At 39.5% G+C, this 17,724-nt stretch overlaps 1 pseudogene; it reads left to right on the plus strand.

Moving 5' to 3' along the window:
- LOC134375278 (WAP four-disulfide core domain protein 6A-like) overlaps nucleotides 1-17,724 on the plus strand; it is a 48,855-nt pseudogene that overhangs the window by 2,412 nt on the left and 28,719 nt on the right.

A 17,724-nucleotide genomic window follows, 5' to 3' on the forward strand; every position in this document is an offset into this window, starting at 1 on the left:
ATGAGACCAATAAGAGGACCTACCTCATAAGACTAAACATTAACTTCTTTAACATATGAAATATATTGCACTTTAATAAAATGTTATAATCGTTGTTTTATTGTGCTTCAGATTATGAGATTCTAACAAACTATTTGTACCTCATAACACTATGGACAAAACAGTTGCTCATTAAATGCTTCTTTAAGTTCTGGATACATTTTTTACTTTTTTTGTCTTTTTTAAAATTTTTAACTGTGAACACTCCTAAGGCATTGGCTCTGGGCCAAACCATCAACTAAGAACTGCTGCATGAAGATAACATAAACCCAAATATCATATTGTGCTCCATAAATATACACAATTATTATGGGTCAATTAAAAAATAAATTTAAAAAATTCAGAGACAGAAGTAGATTAGAAGTTACCTGAAAAAGATGGAAAGGAATAATGGGAAGTTGTTGCTTATGTTCTAGCTGACGAAAAAGTTTCAGAAATAGATAGAGGTGGTGGTTACACAACATTGTGAATGTAATTAATTCCATGCAATTGTTTGTTTCAAATTACCTAAAACGTATACTCTTATGTTATACTGGTTTACAATTTTTTTAAAAAAGATGACTCAATCCCCACCCTCTAAAACTTCCCATTCTCAAGAAGGAACCAGAAAATATAAACAAATAATTACACAGAAGTGACAAACATGTGTGCGAAATTAAGAAGCAATGAAGAAAAGCAAAGGGTAAAAAATATATTCAGTAAAGACATCACGAAAGAGTTGATGTGTGGGAAAGCTTTTAAAGAATGATTAAGAGTGCACCTAGTTACCAAGAGAGGGGTGAACCTTTTGGGTATGTGCAAAGGCTTGAAGATTTGTAAGAACAGATGATTTTTAGAGCATAAAGATTGAATGGGTGGGTTTGAGTGCAGCATAAGAAATATAGTTGAGGTCCGGCCCGTGGCTCACTCAGGAGAGTGTGGTACTGGTAACACCAAGGCCAGGGGTTCGGATCCCTATATAGGGATGGCCAGTTGGCTCACTTGGGCGAGTGGGCTGCTGACAACAACACGTCAAGCGTTAAGATCCCCTTACCGGTCATCTTCTAAAAAAAAATAAAAAGAAAGAAATTCAGCTGCAGAGGAGGAGGAGGAAATGGATTCTGAAGTCATTCTGGGTTTTGGTAGGACTTTGTCTTGAGCTAAATGGATCAGTCATTCTGGAAACCAACATGGAGTGGACTGGAGAAGTCCTGGAGACCAGGTGGAGGCCTTTCATGGAAGTCCTGGCAAAAAATAATGATGCTTCAACTAAGAAAGTGGTAGAAAGGAAATAAAGGAGAGCTACTTAAGAGGCAAATCTGTGAGATTTAGCTGTTCAGACATCGGGGAGGTCCAGAAAATGAGGCCTTGTGGTGCTGCAGTGGCTCTGTAAGACAAGCAGGGTGGGATTTTGTATTCTCGTCTCACAGATGAGAAAGTCAAGCACCAGAGGGGTAACGTGAATGGTCAAGGTTTACACTGAATTGGGAGCAGAGCCCCGAGCTGAATTTGCCTCTCAGTGGAGACAAAGCGGGAGGTGGATATTCTCTAAGGAGATGAGCACCCGACAGCTCTGCTCTGCCATCTCCCTGCAGATACATGCAGCATGCCAAAGGAAGTTGGCCCCTGCATGGCCTACATTCCACGCTGGTGGTATGATAAAGAAACTGAGACCTGCTCCGAATTCATCTATGGTGGTTGTCAAGGGAACAGTAACAACTTCCAATCTGAAGCTGTCTGCATGGTCACCTGCCAAAGAAAACGTAAGTTCCAGGGTTCCCAGTCTACCATGCTCACTGGGGCCACACTGAGAAGTCTAGGTGTTGCTGGTCCATACTAAGACCTGGACCGGCCTGGGGATGAAAGTGCCAGCTCCAATCAGGAGGTAAGAATGCACCTTGCAGAGATGTAAGTAGAAGGATATTTTCAGAAAGAGAGGGTGGGAAGGGAGGCAGTAGTCAAAGTACAAGGTGGGTAGGGGGTGCAGAGAGGAAACAGAAGTGGTGGAGTGTCCCAGACCAAATCAGAAGGAGGCCCAGTAAACCCATCCCAGTGCTGGGCATCATTCACCAGCCAATCATTACAGGTTTTTACTTCTCACCAAAGCTTGTCACCACTTCTCTTCCTTTTTAAGGTAATTTATAGCCAGGTCAACCGCATTTTTTTATCAGCCAAACCGAGACACTTTTGAGAGTGAAAGGGGGTGCCATTAATTATCACACTGGGACAACAGGCATAAACTGGGACTCTACTGGAAAAATCAGAACACATGATTGCTCTATCCCCAAACTCACCTCACTTCTGTTTTCTCTTCCTGACAAAAGGTGTAAAAATGATCCCATCTTCTTTTTTTCCTTTAACTGCAAGATTTGGTTCCTAAGGTGACCACGGTCCAAACAGCTGACCTTTTCTTCTGCTGTCTCACAGACTCATCTTCCTGGATAGGATAAGGAGGAGATGGAAGAATCTTGAGGATTTGGCTCGTAATCCAGGGCGCTCTCCACATGTGCCTGATTGATGCTGCAAATTGGCTTCCATTGGTCAAATCAAAGCTCTTGGCTGTGTCAAAAACTGAACCCCAGGATTTGCTTACGCCCTTTCCTCCAGCTCAGCTTCTCTTCAAATGTGATGCCCTTTGCCCTTTGACCTCTTCTGAGGGTGAGACCCTATCTCTTCAACATTCATGGACCCCATTTATTCTTATGAAGCCTCCAGTTTATCCTCATAAAGTGTGGTCTGTGAGGTCTGATATATCTGAGGCTGAATAATTCAATCCGCAATACACAGATACTCGCATATATTCCCAACTCCCTATATGCAGTTTTCAGAAAACAAGAAATTATTGGTTTTATGTGACACTAAAAAGGGAGAGAGGAGTATGCAAATCTTGCAAATCAATAATTCTGGTGACACTGATACTCTGGTAAAATTGTCATAAGATGCTTAAGAATGCAGCCAAAGCAGATCCGGAATTTGTCTAAACCTTATAAATTATGGTCTCCTTTAAAAACCAAATACACATGAAATACAAAAGAGAATACTCTTCATATGTGGAATCTATTAAAAAAGAGATACAGAGTAGAACAGTTGTTAGCAGAGACCAGGGAATGGAAAACAGGGAGAGGTTGGCCAACAGATAGAAAATTCCAATTAGATAGGAGGAATAGGTCTTGGTGTTCTCTCGAATAGCTAGAGGAGAGACTGAATATTTTTGCAATAAAGAAATGATAAATGCAAGAGGTGATGGTTACATTAACTACCCTGACTGGATCATTACACAATATATGTATATCAAAACATCAGATTGTACCCCATAAGTATGTACAATTACAATATGTCAATTAAAATAAAAAACATTTTTAAAAAATGAGAAAGTAAATTGCAACCAATTACAAATTTTAAAAAGCTGAAAAATACCACACATTGCGCAAAATGTATACAAATTAATTATTAATTAACCTTTTACATTTGTGACATTGATTCTGTAAAACTCAATTTTTATGGAGGGAATGGAAAGACAATTCAGTCTTTCATTTAATATGACTGACCAAAATACAATTATATTTTGATCTTGATTGTAGTCGGGATGTATAAAGAATGTGACTAAATAAAAAGACATACTTGACATTTATAGTTGCTCTACATGTCTGTGCCCTAAAAACACAGGAATTATTTTTAATTGGTTATGAATATTCATGAGGTACAAACCTGACTGTCACCACTCGTGCCCAAGATGTAATGGCCAGATCCATACTGTCAGCAGGCCCATTACCAAAATTTGGATTATATACCCCATGTCCCACACCCAATTATCCTCGATCTCCCTGCCCACCCCCCTTTCCCCACTCCACTTTGTATCCCTAGGTATGTTCTCTCCCTCTGCAAGTCCAAAGCACCACTGTGGTCTTTCTTTCCTTCCTTCTTTCTCTCTTAGATTCCACTTATGAGTGAGCACATGCGGTATTTATCCCTCTGTGCTTTGTTTATCTCACTCAACATAAGTTTCTCCAAGTTCATCCATGTTGTTGCAAATGGGAGAATTTCATTCTTTTTTATGGCAGAGTAGTATTCCATGGTGTATATATACCACAGTTTCCTTATCCAATCATCCATTGATGGACATTTAGGCTGGTTTCATATCTTGGCTATTGCAAACAGAGCTGCGATGAACATGGGAGTGCAGGTATCCCTGTGACATGATGATTTCCATTCCTTTGGGTATATACCTAGAAGTGGCATTGCTGGATAGTATGGAAGATCTACCTGTATTTGTTTGAGAAACCTCCATACTGTTTTCTATAGCGGTTGTACTAATTTATAGTCCCACCAACAGTGTAGGAGCATTTCCTTCTCTCCACACCCTTGCTAACATTTGTTATTCTCCACCTTTTTGATTATAGCCAGTCTAACTGGGGTGAGATGATATCTCAATGTGGTTTGAATTTTCATTTCCCTGATGACTAGTGATGTTGAGTATTTTTTCATGTACCTGTTGGCCATTTCTACGTCTTCCTTTGAAAGATTCTATTCAGCTACTTTACCCATTTTTTAATTGGTTATTTGTTTTTTTATTGTACAATTGCTTAAGTTCCTTGTATATTCTGGATATTAATCCCTTCTCGGATGCATAGTTAGCACAAAGTTTCTCCCACTCTGTAACTTGTCATTTCACTTTGTTGATTATTTCCTTTGCTGTAAAAACACAGGAATTTTAATATATTCCTTTTTGTGCAATTTCATCCACAAAGAAAAAAATGTATAGTACATTTAAAATTGTATCTATTGAATTATTAAGTATATTCTTTCTAGTAAAGAACTGCTGAACAGGCTTCCATAAGAACTGATTTTGTTCTATTTATAATTTTACGTATATAGTATTTGGAAGAATTTTCCACAGACCTGTTTTTCTGGTTTCTTTTATTTCAAACTTGTTCCTCCTCCACCCACACATTACAATGCAGCCTTTCACCCCTATGCCTTAGTGTCATGATGTCACATGATTGGGACAGTAGATAATAAAAGTATTGCTTGCAGCCATTCCTGCACCAGGACAGCCAGAAGCAACTTTCTATGCATAGAAATGAAAACAAACAACCTAAATATATCTCACTAAATCCAAATTAAATATGTCCCCAACTCAACTTTCCTCTATCTGGATGCCAAAAATGCTGGCAGCCATTCCAACACCCTGACCCAGGAGAAGTATGACAGAGGGAAAGTTGGAGTGGAAAGGGAAGGCAGTCTGTTTGAATATGGCTAGAATATTTTACTCTTACAAGTGTTACAATTATTATTTGACCATGTAAACATATAGCTAGGTTCATTCCTCAAATCTTAAAAGGGGCCTGCTCAAGTGAGGGACCCTGAGATTTGAGCTCCAACAACTTCAGGGTAAATACAACTCTAAAAGGGCCCATGGACTTTTCTGGGGTTGCAGTAAAGGAGAGAATTCCATAGCGTGGTGCAAAAACTTCAAAATAGAAAATAATTGGGAAGAGGCATGAAAGGAGGAGACAGAGAGAAGTGAAAAGGAGTTAAACAGGAAAGAATAAGAATAGAGGGATGAAGGAGGAAAAGATACTGGATGATCCAACCATTTTAAAGCAGGGTCTTAAACTTTTCACATGCCTCCCACCTAGAGATGGGGCCTGTGTCTCCTCCCTTTGAATCTGGGCACGTTCAGTGACTGCTCTGGCCAATAAAATAAAGCAAGCAAAAATAATATTACATGACTTCAAAGGCAAGGCCAGAAAAAGTGCAACACCCACTTGGTCCTCCTAGGAAGCTTGTTTGGGGTGTGGAGAGCAAGGGACACTACTGTGTAAGAGGTCCAGCTGTCTTGGGACAGCCATGCTAGAGAGGACATGTGTGTGCTCTGGCCAGCAGCCCCGGATAAGCTCTAACTAATAGCTAGCATCAATTTCCAGCTGAGTGACTGAGCTGCCCAATTCAATAGAATCTTCGGATGACTACAGCCCAGCAGACACCTGACTGCAACCATGTGAAAGACCCCCTGAGAGAACCACCAGGCTGATTCCTTCTCAAATTCCTGACCCACAAAATCATGGGGAAAATAAAATGGGTGCTTTAAATGGCTGAGCTTGGGGAAAATTTATTTACAGCAATAGGTAACTGAAGATGGGAATGGAATGGAAGGAAGGGGAGATGGAAGCAGGGGAGGGAAGAGGAAGAGAAGGTGCCTTGGGGAAGGAAAAAAGATCTGGCCAAGATAAGAGGGTGCCAGGTTTGAGAAGGGGGCACCACAGCAGAGGCTTGTAATTAGAGCACACCAAAACTTGACATCTCTTTTCAAATAAATGTAATGCTTAGTATGACTTGAGCTAAGAGGCTCTAAAAAGAGGCTGGGATCTGCTTGCCATGGTTGCTGCTGCCATCTCTCAGTTTTCCTCTTCTTAAAAAGGGCTGGTTAAACTGATTACTATTTCTGAAAATGCTGTTATTAAATGCCTACATTAGGGCTTGTTTAAAATGTGGGTTCTCCAGATCTAGCAAATTGCTATCTCTAGGGGCAGAGCCCAGGAACCTGCATTTTTAACAAGTACTGTCAAGTGATTCTAAAGTTTCAGAATCTGGGGATTGAATAATATTTAAGAGCCAAACCAGCAGTGAAAAAAAAAAAAAAGACTTAAGAAATCTATTGGTGAAGTAAGATTATCTGTTTGAAAATGACAATCATACATGTAGAAAACTCTAAGGATTCCACACACACACACAAAAAAAACCCCTGTTAGAGCTAATAACAAATTCACTGAAGTTGTAGGATACAAAATAAACATACAAAACTCAGTGGCAATTTTATAGACGAATAACAAGCTATTTGAAAGGGATTTTTTTAAAAGTCCCATTTACTTTAGCAACAACAAAAGATAACACTTACTAATTAACTCAACCAAAGAGTTGAAAGACTTGTACACTGAAAATTATAAAACATTGATGAAGGAGATTTAAGAGCCATAGATAAATGGAAAGACTTCTTATGTTTATGGATCCTAAGAATTAATATTGGCAAAATGTCCATACATTTTTCAACATACAAATTCAATGCAATCCCTATCAAAATGCCAATGGCATTTGTTACAGAAAAAAAGTCCTAAAATTTATGTAGAACCACAAAATCTTGGAATAGCCAAAGCACTATCGAAAAAGAACAGAGCTGTAGGCATCACGCTTTCTAACTTCAAATTATATTGCAAAGATGTAGTAATCAAAACAGTATCTTACTGACATAAAAACAGACATATAGACCAATGGAACAGAATAGAGAACCCAGAAATAAACCCACACATTTGCAGCCAACTGATCTTTGACAAGGGTGCCGAGAACACACAACGGAAAGGACAGTGTGTTCAAGAAACAGTGCTGGGAAAACTGGATATCCATAGGCAAAAGAATGAAATTGGACCCGTATCTCACACCATACACAAAAGGCAACCCAAAATGAATTAGGGTCCTAAACATGAGCCCTGAAACTGTAAAACTCCTTAAGAAAAAGTCTTTTTTTTTTTTTTTTTTTTTTGTGTGTGTGTGTGTGTGTGTACTCTCCAATTTTATTAGGAAAATATTCTTTTTTTTTTTTTTTTTTTAAATTTTATTTTGTCGATATACATTGTAGCTGATTAATGCTCCCCATCACCAAAACCTCCCTCCCTTCTCCCTCCCCCCCTCCCCCCCAACCATGTCCCCTCCGTTTGTCTGTTGCATCAACTTCAAACAATTGCGGTTGTTATATCTTCTTCCCCCCCCCCCCCGGTTTGTGTGTGTATGTGGGTATGTGTGTGTGTGAATTTATATATTAATTTTTAGCTCCCTCCAATAAGTGAGAACATGTGGTATTTCTCTTTCTGTGCCTGACTTGTTTCACTTAATATAATTCTCTCAAGGTCCATCCATGTTGTTGCAAATGGCAGTATTTCATTCGTTTTTATAGCTGAGTAGTATTCCATTGTGTAGATGTACCACATTTTCCGTATCCACTCATCTGATGATGGGCATTTGGGCTGGTTCCAACTCTTGGCTATTGTAAAGAGTGCTGCGATGAACATTGGGGAACAGGTATACCTTCGACTTGATGATTTCCATTCCTCTGGGTATATTCCCAACAGTGGGATGGCTGGGTCGTATGGTAGATCTATTTGCAATTGTTTAAGGAACCTCCATACCATTTTCCATAGAGGCTGCACCATTTTGCAGTCCCACCAACAATGTATGAGAGTTCCTTTTTCTCCGCAGCCTCGCCAGCATTTATCGTTCAGAGTCTTTTGGATTTTAGCCATCCTAACTGGGGTTAGATGGTATCTCAATGTGGTTTTGATTTGCATTTCCCGGATGCTGAGTGATGTTGAGCATTTTTTCATATGTCTGTTGGCCATTTGGATATCTTCCTTAGAGAAATGCCTACTTAGCTCTTTTGCCCATTTTTTAATTGGGTTGCTTGTTTTCTTCTTGTAAAGTTGTTTGAGTTCCTTATATATTCTGGATATTAATCCTTTGTCAGATGTATATTTTGCAAATATTTTCTCCCACTCTGTTGGTTGTCTTTTAACTCTTTTAATTGTTTCTTTTGCTGTGCAGAAGCTTTTTAGTTTGATATAATCCCATTTGTTTATTTTTCCTTTGGTTGCCCGTGCTTTTGGGGTCGTATTCATGAAGTCTGTGCCCAGTCCCATTTCCTGAAGTGTTTCCCCTATGTTTTCTTTAAGAAGTTTTATTGTCTCAGGGTGTATATTTAAATCCTTAATCCATTTTGAGTTGATTTTAGTATACGGTGAGAGGTATGGATCTAGTTTCATTCTCCTGCATATCGATATCCAGTTATCCCAGCACCACTTGCTGAAGAGGCAGTCCCTTCCCCAGTGAATAGGCTTGGTGCCTTTGTCAAAGATCAGATGGCAGTAAGTGTGTGGGTTGATTTCTGGATTCTCTATTCTATTCCATTGGTCAGTGTGTCTGTTTTTATGCCAGTACCATACTGTTTTGGTTATTATAGCTTTGTAGTATAGCTTAAAGTCAGGTAGTGTTATGCCTCCAGCTTTATTTTTTTTGCTGAGCATTGCTTTGGCTATTCGTGGTCTTTTATTGTTCCATATAAATGTCTGAATAGTTTTTTCCATTTCTGAGAAAAATGTCTTTGGAATTTTGATGGGGATTGCATTGAATTTGTATATCACTTTGGGTAGTATGGACATTTTCACTATGTTGATTCTTCCAATCCAAGAGCATGGAATATCTTTCCATCTTCTTGTATCCTCTCTAATTTCTCTCAGCAGTGGTTTGTAGTTCTCATTATAGAGATTTTTCACCTCCTTGGTTAACTCAATTCCTAAGTATTTTATTTTTTTGGTGGCTATTGTAAATGGGCAGGCTTTCTTGATTTCTCCTTCTGCATGTTCATTATTGGAGAAAAGAAATGCTACTGATTTATGTGTGTTGATTTTGTATCCTGCTACTGTGCTGAAATCATTTATCAATTCCAACAGTTTTTTTGTAGAGGTTTTAGGCTGTTCGATATATAGGATCATGTCATCTGCAAACAGGGACAGTTTGACTTCATCTTTTCCAATCTGGATGCCCTTTATTTCCTTCTCTTCTCTGATTGCTCTGGCTAGTACTTCCAACACTATGTTGAATAGGAGTGGTGAGAGTGGGCATCCTTGTCTAGTGCCTGTTCTTAAAGGAAAAGCTTTCAGCTTTTCCCCATTCAGGATGATATTGGCAGTGGGTTTGTCATATATGGCTTTAATTATGTTGAGATACTTTCCCTCTATACCTAACTTATAGAGGGTCTTTGTCATGAATGAGTGCTGAACTTTATCAAATGCTTTTTCAGCATCTATAGAGATGATCATATGGTCCTTGTGTTTGAGTTTATTAATATGGTGTATCACATTTATTGATTTGCGTATGTTAAACCAACCTTGCATCCCTGGGATGAATCCCACTTGATCGTGATGAATAATTTTTCGTATGTGTTGCTGTATTCTGTTTGCTAGTATTTTAGTGAGGATTTTTGCATCTATATTCATCAAGGATATCGGCCTGTAGTTTTCTTTTTTGGTTATATCTTTACCTGGTTTTGGTATCAGGATGATGTTTGCTTCATAGAATGAGTTTGGGAGATTTGCGTCTGTTTCAATCTTTTGGAATAGTTTGTAAAGAATCGGTGTGTCAATTCCTCTTTGAATGTTTGGTAAAATTCTGCTGTGAATCCATCTGGTCCTGGGCTTTTCTTTGTTGGGAGCCTTCTGATAACAGCTTCAATCTCCTTTATTGTTATTGGTCTGTTCAAATTTTCTACGTCTTCACGGTTCAGTTTTGGGAGCTTGTGTGTGTCCAGAAATTTATCCATTTCCTCCAGATTTTCAAATTTGTTGGCGTATAGTTGTTTATAGTAGTCTCGAATGATTCCTTGTATTTCAGATGAATCAGTTGTAATATCGCCTTTTTCATTTCTAATTTTTGTTATTTGAGTCTTCTCTCTTCTTTTTTTTGTTAGCCATGCTAATGGTTTGTCAATTTTATTTATCTTTTCAAAAAACCAACTTTTTGATTCGTTGATCTTTTGAATTGTTTTTTGGTTTTCAATTTCATTCAGTTCTGCTCTGATCTTAATGATTTCTTTCCGTCTGCTAACTTTAGGATTGGATTGTTCTTGTTTTTCTAGTTCTTTAAGGTGAAGTGTTAGGTTGTTCACTTGCCATCTTTCCATTCTTCTGAAGTGAGCATTTAATGCAATAAATTTTCCCCTCAATACTGCTTTTGCAGTATCCCACAGGTTTTGGTATGATGTATCATTGTTTTCATTAGTTTCAATAAACTTTTTGATTTCCTGCTTGATTTCTTCTTGGACCCATATGTCATTAAGTAGAATGCTGTTTAATTTCCATGTGTTTGTATAGTTTCCAGAGTTTTGTTTGTTATTAATTTCTAGTTTTAATCCATTGTGGTCTGAGAAGATACATGGGATAATTCCAATTTTTTTGAATTTATTGAGACTTGATTTGTGACCTAATATGTGATCTATCCTGGAGAATGATCCATGTGCTGATGAGAAGAATGAATATTCTGAGGTTGTTGGGTGGAATGTTCTGTAGATATCTGCCAATTCCAATTGGTCTAGAGTCTTGTTTAGATCTTGTGTTTCTCTACTGATTCTTTGCCTAGATGATCTGTCTAATATTGACAGTGGAGTGTTCAGGTCCCCTGCTATTATGGTATTAGTGTCTATTTCCTTCTTTAGGTCTAATAGAGTTTGTTTTATAAATCTGGCTGCTCCAACATTGGGTGCGTACATATTTATGATTGTTATGTCTTCTTGATGGATCAGTCCTTTTATCATTAAGTAGTGTCCCTCATTGTCTCTTTTTATGGTTTTTAGTTTAAAGTCTATTTTGTCAGATATAAGAATAGCCACTCCAGCTCGTTTTTCTTTTCTGTTTGCATGGTAAATCTTTTTCCATCCTTTCACTCTTAGTCTGTGTGAATCTTTATGGGTGAGGTGGGTCTCTTGTAGGCAGCATATAGTTGGGTCCTGCTTTTTGATCCAGTCAGCCAGTCTGTGTCTTTTAATTGGGGAATTTAAGCCTTTAACATTAAGAGTTGTTATTGAAAGGTGTTGATTTATTCCTAGCATTTTATTGGTTGTTTGGTTGTCTTAGGTGTCTTTTGTTCCTTGCTTTCTGATTTACTGTTTGGTTTCTTTGTTTGTTGGTTCCTTAGGTTGTAGATAGTGTTTTTGTTAGCTTGTTTTCTCTTCATGAATGCCATTTTTATTGTACTAGCAGGTTTAGATTTTTCTTAGGTTTTTATGGCAGTGGTAGTTATTTTTCAGGAACCAAACCCAGTACTCCCTTGAGGATTTCTTGTAAGGGTGGTCTTGTGGTAGTGAACTCCCGCAGTTTTTGTTTGTCTGAGAAATATACTATTTGCCCCTCATTTCGGAAGGATAGCCTTGCAGGGTAGAGTATTCTTGGCTGGCAATCTTTGTCTTTTAGTATTTTGAAAATATCATCCCATTCCTTTCTAGCTTTTAGGGTTTGTGATGAAAAGTCTGATGTTAACCTGATTGGGGCTCCCTTATAGGTGATTTGACGCTTCTCTCTTGCAGCTTTTAAGATTCTCTCTTTGTCTCTGAGTTTTGCCAATTTGACTATGACATGTCTTGGAGAAGGCCTTTTTGGGTTGAATACGTTTGGAGATCGTTGAGCTTCCTGGATCTGAAGATCTGTGACTTTTCCTATACCTGGGAAGTTTTCTGCCACTATTTTGTTGAATATGTTTTCAATGGAATCTCCATTTTCCTCCCCTTCTGGAATACCCATGACTCGGATATTTGAGCGCTTGAGGTTGTCTGATATCTCTCTCAGATTTTCTTCCATGTCCTTGATTCTTTTTTCTTTCTTTTTGTCTGCTTGTGTTATTTCAAACAGCCCATCTTCAAGTTCAGAGGTTCTCTCTTCAACTTCGACAAGCCTGCTGGTTAAACTCTCCGTTGTGTTTTTTATTTCGCTGAATAACTTCTTCAGTTCAGCAAGTTCTGCTACATTTTTTTTCAGGACATTGATTTCCTTGTATATTTCCTCTTTCAGATCCTGTATACTTTTCCTCATTTCATCATGATATCTAGCTGAGTTTTCTTGTATCTCATTCAGTTTCCTTAGAATTATCACTCGAAATTCCTTGTCAGTTATTTCAAGGGCTTCTTGTTCTATAGGATCTAGAGTATGAGATTTATTAACTTTTGGTGGTGTACTTTCTTGATTTTTTGTATTTCTGGTGTCTTTTTTTTGGTGTTTATTCATTGTGGCAGGGGGTTTCACAGTCCACCGGTTTAAGACTAATGACTAACTAGGATGTTGCTGTGGTTGCCAATTTGGTATGGCTCCCGCCGTGACTGCTCAGTTGGCCTCTAGTGTCTTGTGTGTGTGGTTGCCTCGGGTCTTGGGCTTCTCCGGGGATCCACCTTTCTGGTCAGCTTGTACTCTGCTGGGCTGGTGGATCACGTACCACAGGGTGTGTGAACTCTGTTGAGCTTTCACTTTCTGTACAGGACTTCTCCCCGTTCCGTGTGCTCTGGCCCAGGCTGTTAGATCGTGCAGTGGCGACCCCACCGGGTGTGTGGTTTCTGTCGAGTCTCCGCCTCCCTGGCCGCACGTCTCCCCCCTCTGTGCACACTGTGCTGGGCTGGGGCGTGTCTTCTGCACCCCTCGTCTATCAGCTGGGCCTTCAAGACCCTGCTCAGCACCGCCTCGCCCAGGAAGTCTACCAGGTTTCTGCTAGGCACAGACGACCGGTCTCTCTGGGTGCCTTTGTAGCACTGTGTAGATCTTTCTCGGGTCTTGTTCACCTTTATATCCCCCCGGTATAAACCGAGTCTAGTGCCCGCCTGCAGCCTGCTCTCTGGCAGGTTCAAGCGGACCTGGGAACTCTCCTACCACACTATTCCCAACCAGAAACTCGTTAGGCTTTTTTCCAAACTGGTGGTCGCAGAGATGGTATCTGCCTCCCAGTAACAGGAAGTTTACCGGGGCCGGAGTCCAGGGTGTGGTGGAGTGACAGTCGCCCGCCCGTACTTCCTAGCCCTCCCAAAACTGGTCGGGACGCCCCACACCCCCAGCCCTGCCAGAGAACCGCGGAGGGAGTGGGAGAGGAGGTCGGCCCGCAGGGTCCGGAAAGCCCCGCGCCAGGCCAAGCAAATGGGCTCAGTGATGGCCGAGCAGGGCGGAGCTGCCCGCACCTGGGAAAATGGAGGCAGCACCGGGGGAGTGAGTGGCCTGGTGGTGCAGGCGGGAGCCACGTGGGCATCCACCCCCCGAACAGAGCTGTGCCAGGGATCACTCACAGTGCTGTGCCAGGTCGGGCGCTCGCTCTGTCTCTGGTTTGTTGCCTTCCGTGTTCTCGGCGCTGCCGCCTCGGGCTGTTCAGTCGCGGCGCCGCTCGGGCGCTCCCAGGAATCTTCTTTAATGCCGGCCTGAAACCTCGAATCCTGAATAGGGCAGCTGGCCGCCTTCAGTGCGGCCCCAGCCTCCGGGATCCTGGCTGCATCCACAGCAGCCCTGGCGCCGTGTTCCCTGTTTCAAGACTCGCTTTTGCAGCTAAGAATCAGTTCTTTTCCTGCTCCACACTTCAAAGCTGTTGCCTGTAAATGAGGCAGCCTCTCCTGCCGGGGGCAAAGTGGCGTTGAGCCCCCACAACCGGCCAGCAGCAGCAGTCCTCCCTTAAGAGATGGCCAGAGGAAGGTCCACAAATTTCCCGGCTGCCTGAGGCCCAGTGGCCACCTTTTCCACCTCAGCTACTCCGCGCCAGCCGCCGCAGCCGCCGCCATCTTGAAACCAGAAAAAGTCTTGAAGAGATATTGGCACTCCCATGTTCATTGCAGCATTATTCACAATAGCCAAGATATGGACACAACCAAAATGTCCAGCAACAGATGAATGGATAAGGAATATATATATATATGTATGTATATATATATATATGTATATGTATATATATATATGTTTGTATATGTATATGTATATATGTATGTGTGTATACATATGTATGTATATATACAATGGAATATTATTGAGCCTTTAAAAAGAAGGAAATCTTGCAATTTGCCACAACATGGATGAAACTGAAGAACATTACTTTAAGTGAAATAAGCCAGACACAGAAAGACAAATATTGCATGATCTCACTTATATGTGGAATGTCAAATGTTCAAACTCATAGAAGCAGAGACTAGAATGGTGGTTGCCAAGGACATGGAAAGGGAAAAGTAAGCAGATGTCAGTCAAGAGATTCAGTTTCAGTTTCAGTTTCAGTCACGCAAGATGAAAGAGTTCACTTCTGGAGATCTAACATACAATGTGTTAACTACAGTTAACAACATTGTATTATACTGCTTTGTGTACTTGAAATTTGCTAAGAGGGTAGATCGTAAGTGTTCTCATCACAAAAAGGGGTAACTCTGAAAGGTGATGTATATGTTGATTAGCTTAAAAGTGGTGATCATTTCACAACGTGTGTATATATCAAAATATCAAGCTGTATACCTTAAATATAAACAATTCCTATTTGTCAATTATGCCTCAATAAAGCTGGGAGGAAAAATTATTCCTAGATGAAAACATGAGGAAAACCCTTGACATTGGTCTTGGAACTGACTTTTTTGGATATGACACAGAAATCACAGACAGCAAAAGCAAAAAATATGTAAGGGGGATTACGTCAAACTAAAAAGCTTCTGCACAACAAGGGAAAACTAAATGGGAAAAACTACTTGCAAACCATATATCCAATAAGGGGTTAATACAACTCAATATCAAAAATACAAACAATTTAATTAAAAATGGTCCAAGGATCTAAATAGACACTTCTCAAAGGAAGAAATTCAAATGGCCAACAGGGATATTGAAAGGTGCCCAAGATCTCTAATTATCAGGGAAACACAAATCAAAAGCACAATGAGATGTCACCTGACAACCTGTTAGGATGGCTATTGTAAGTGTTGGCAAGGATGTGGAGAAAAGGGAACTTTTGTACAGTGTTGATAGGGATGTAAATTGGTACAGCCATTGGAAAACAATATGGAAGTTCCTCAAAAATTAAGAATAGATTATCACATGATCCAGCAATCCCACTTCTAGGTATATATCCAAAGATATTGAAATCAGGATTGAGAAGCGATATCGGCACTCCCATATTTATTGCAGCATTATTCATGACAAATATTGAAACAGCTTAAATATATACTGGCAGGTGAATGGAAAAATAAATGTGGTGGGGTGTGGGTGTGTGTATGTGTACATAGGCAGACAGAGAGAATGAGATATTATCAGTCTTAGGGGAAAAAAAAATTTCTGACATTTGGGGCAATATGAATGGAGCTAGAAGACATTATGCTAGGTGAAATAAGCAAGACAAAGAGAAATACTGCATGATCTCACTATAGGTAATTTTTTTCTTTTTTCCTCATAGAATTTTTTTGCTGGTAGGACATTTATAACATAAGAATTGCTATTGTAAGCATTTTAAAACATTCAATTGTTTGAAATTAATTATATTCATAATTTTGTATGATCACCACCTCTATTTCCAAAACTTTTTTGTCATCCTAAATATAAACTCTGTACCCATTACGTAATAAATTCTCATTATTCCTTCCCTCTGTTTCTGGTAACCTCTAATCTACTTTTGTCTCTGAATTTTTCCTTCTTAATTTATTTTTTCTTAGTTGACCCATGATAATTATATATATTTATGGAATAAAAAAAATTTTTAATGATTGACAAATAAAATTATATTTATTGTGTACAACATAATGCTTTGAAATATATATATACATTGTGGAATGGTTGAATCTAGTTAATTAACATATGCATTATCTCACAGTTATCACTTAGTGGTGAGAACATTTAAAAGCCACTTTCTTAGAATTTTTCAAGGATACAATTCATAGATGCAGAGAGTAGGATGCTGGTTGCCAGGTGCTGGGGGAAATGGGCTGATGTTGGTCAAAGGTACAAAGTTTCAGTTATGCAAGATGAATAAGTTCCAGAGATCTAATGTACAGCATGGTCACAATAGCTGACAGTACTGTACTGTGTACTTGAAATTTAGTAAGAGCATAAAATTTAATATAAATCTTCTCAACACACACACAAACACACAAACATGGTAACTAAATAGAGGTGATAGATATGTTAATTAGCTAAATGTTGTGATCATTTCACAATGTATAAATATGTCAGAACACCAAGTGGTACACCTTAAATATATATAATTTTTATGGGTCAATGATGTCTAAATAAAACTGTTATAAATATTACTGTTAAGTCCAAATAGTTACTGAGATAAAAAGTTTAATGCAATTGTTAAAAATTAACTCCCCGAACAGAAAAGACATAATACTTTTTAAGTATTTAACATAATGGGAAAGAAAATCAATAATATCCTGGAACTAAAATTTTGAATGATTGCAACAAAATTGTGCCACATTTCTTGTCCTTATGAAAAAAAAGTCTAGTTTTTCCTGATTCTGGTGTAGAGTGAGATTAGGAGAAAATGTTAGAATTGTTGAAAGGAGGAGGATAGGGAAAGGTGGTGGTGAAGACCCTAATAACACTGTTTATTTGGCAGTTTTGCAAAATGTCCATCTAGTCGAGTTGTCCCCATGTGTGGTAGCTCCCACATTTACATTTGCTGTTGTCTCACACCTGTGTGAGAGCTAGTCTGCTCTCCTGGGGAGCCTATCTCACACCTGTGCATTCTTACGATCCAGACCAAATTGCCAACAAGTCAACCTTGGTCAGCATGCTGTGGGAAGAGCCCATGTCTGGAAATAGAGATTTGAATCTGAATCCCAACTTCACCCTGGTTGGGGTGAGGCAGGGTGCAAAGATGATCCTCTCAGGTCCTCGGTTTCCCATCTGTAAGATGAAGGTGATGGACTAATGATCTCAAAAAGTACTTCTAAATTTGAGAAAATATGGCAGCTCAGGAATCCTGCCAAATCTGATAAGCACCCGGTGCTCATCCATCCCATTGGTACATCTCAACCTTTGATCAGGGTTGACATACATGAATGACTGGAACAGAATTACTCTGTCCCAGGGGCCCAGGGACCAAACAGGCCCCTGGAAACAACCAAAGTGTGCTCTGTGATTGACAACATCTGCCCACCTGCTCTGCTCAGGAATAAAT

Source organism: Cynocephalus volans, chromosome 1 (genome assembly GCF_027409185.1).
Source record: "Cynocephalus volans isolate mCynVol1 chromosome 1, mCynVol1.pri, whole genome shotgun sequence".
Taxonomy (NCBI): Eukaryota; Metazoa; Chordata; class Mammalia; order Dermoptera; family Cynocephalidae; genus Cynocephalus; species Cynocephalus volans.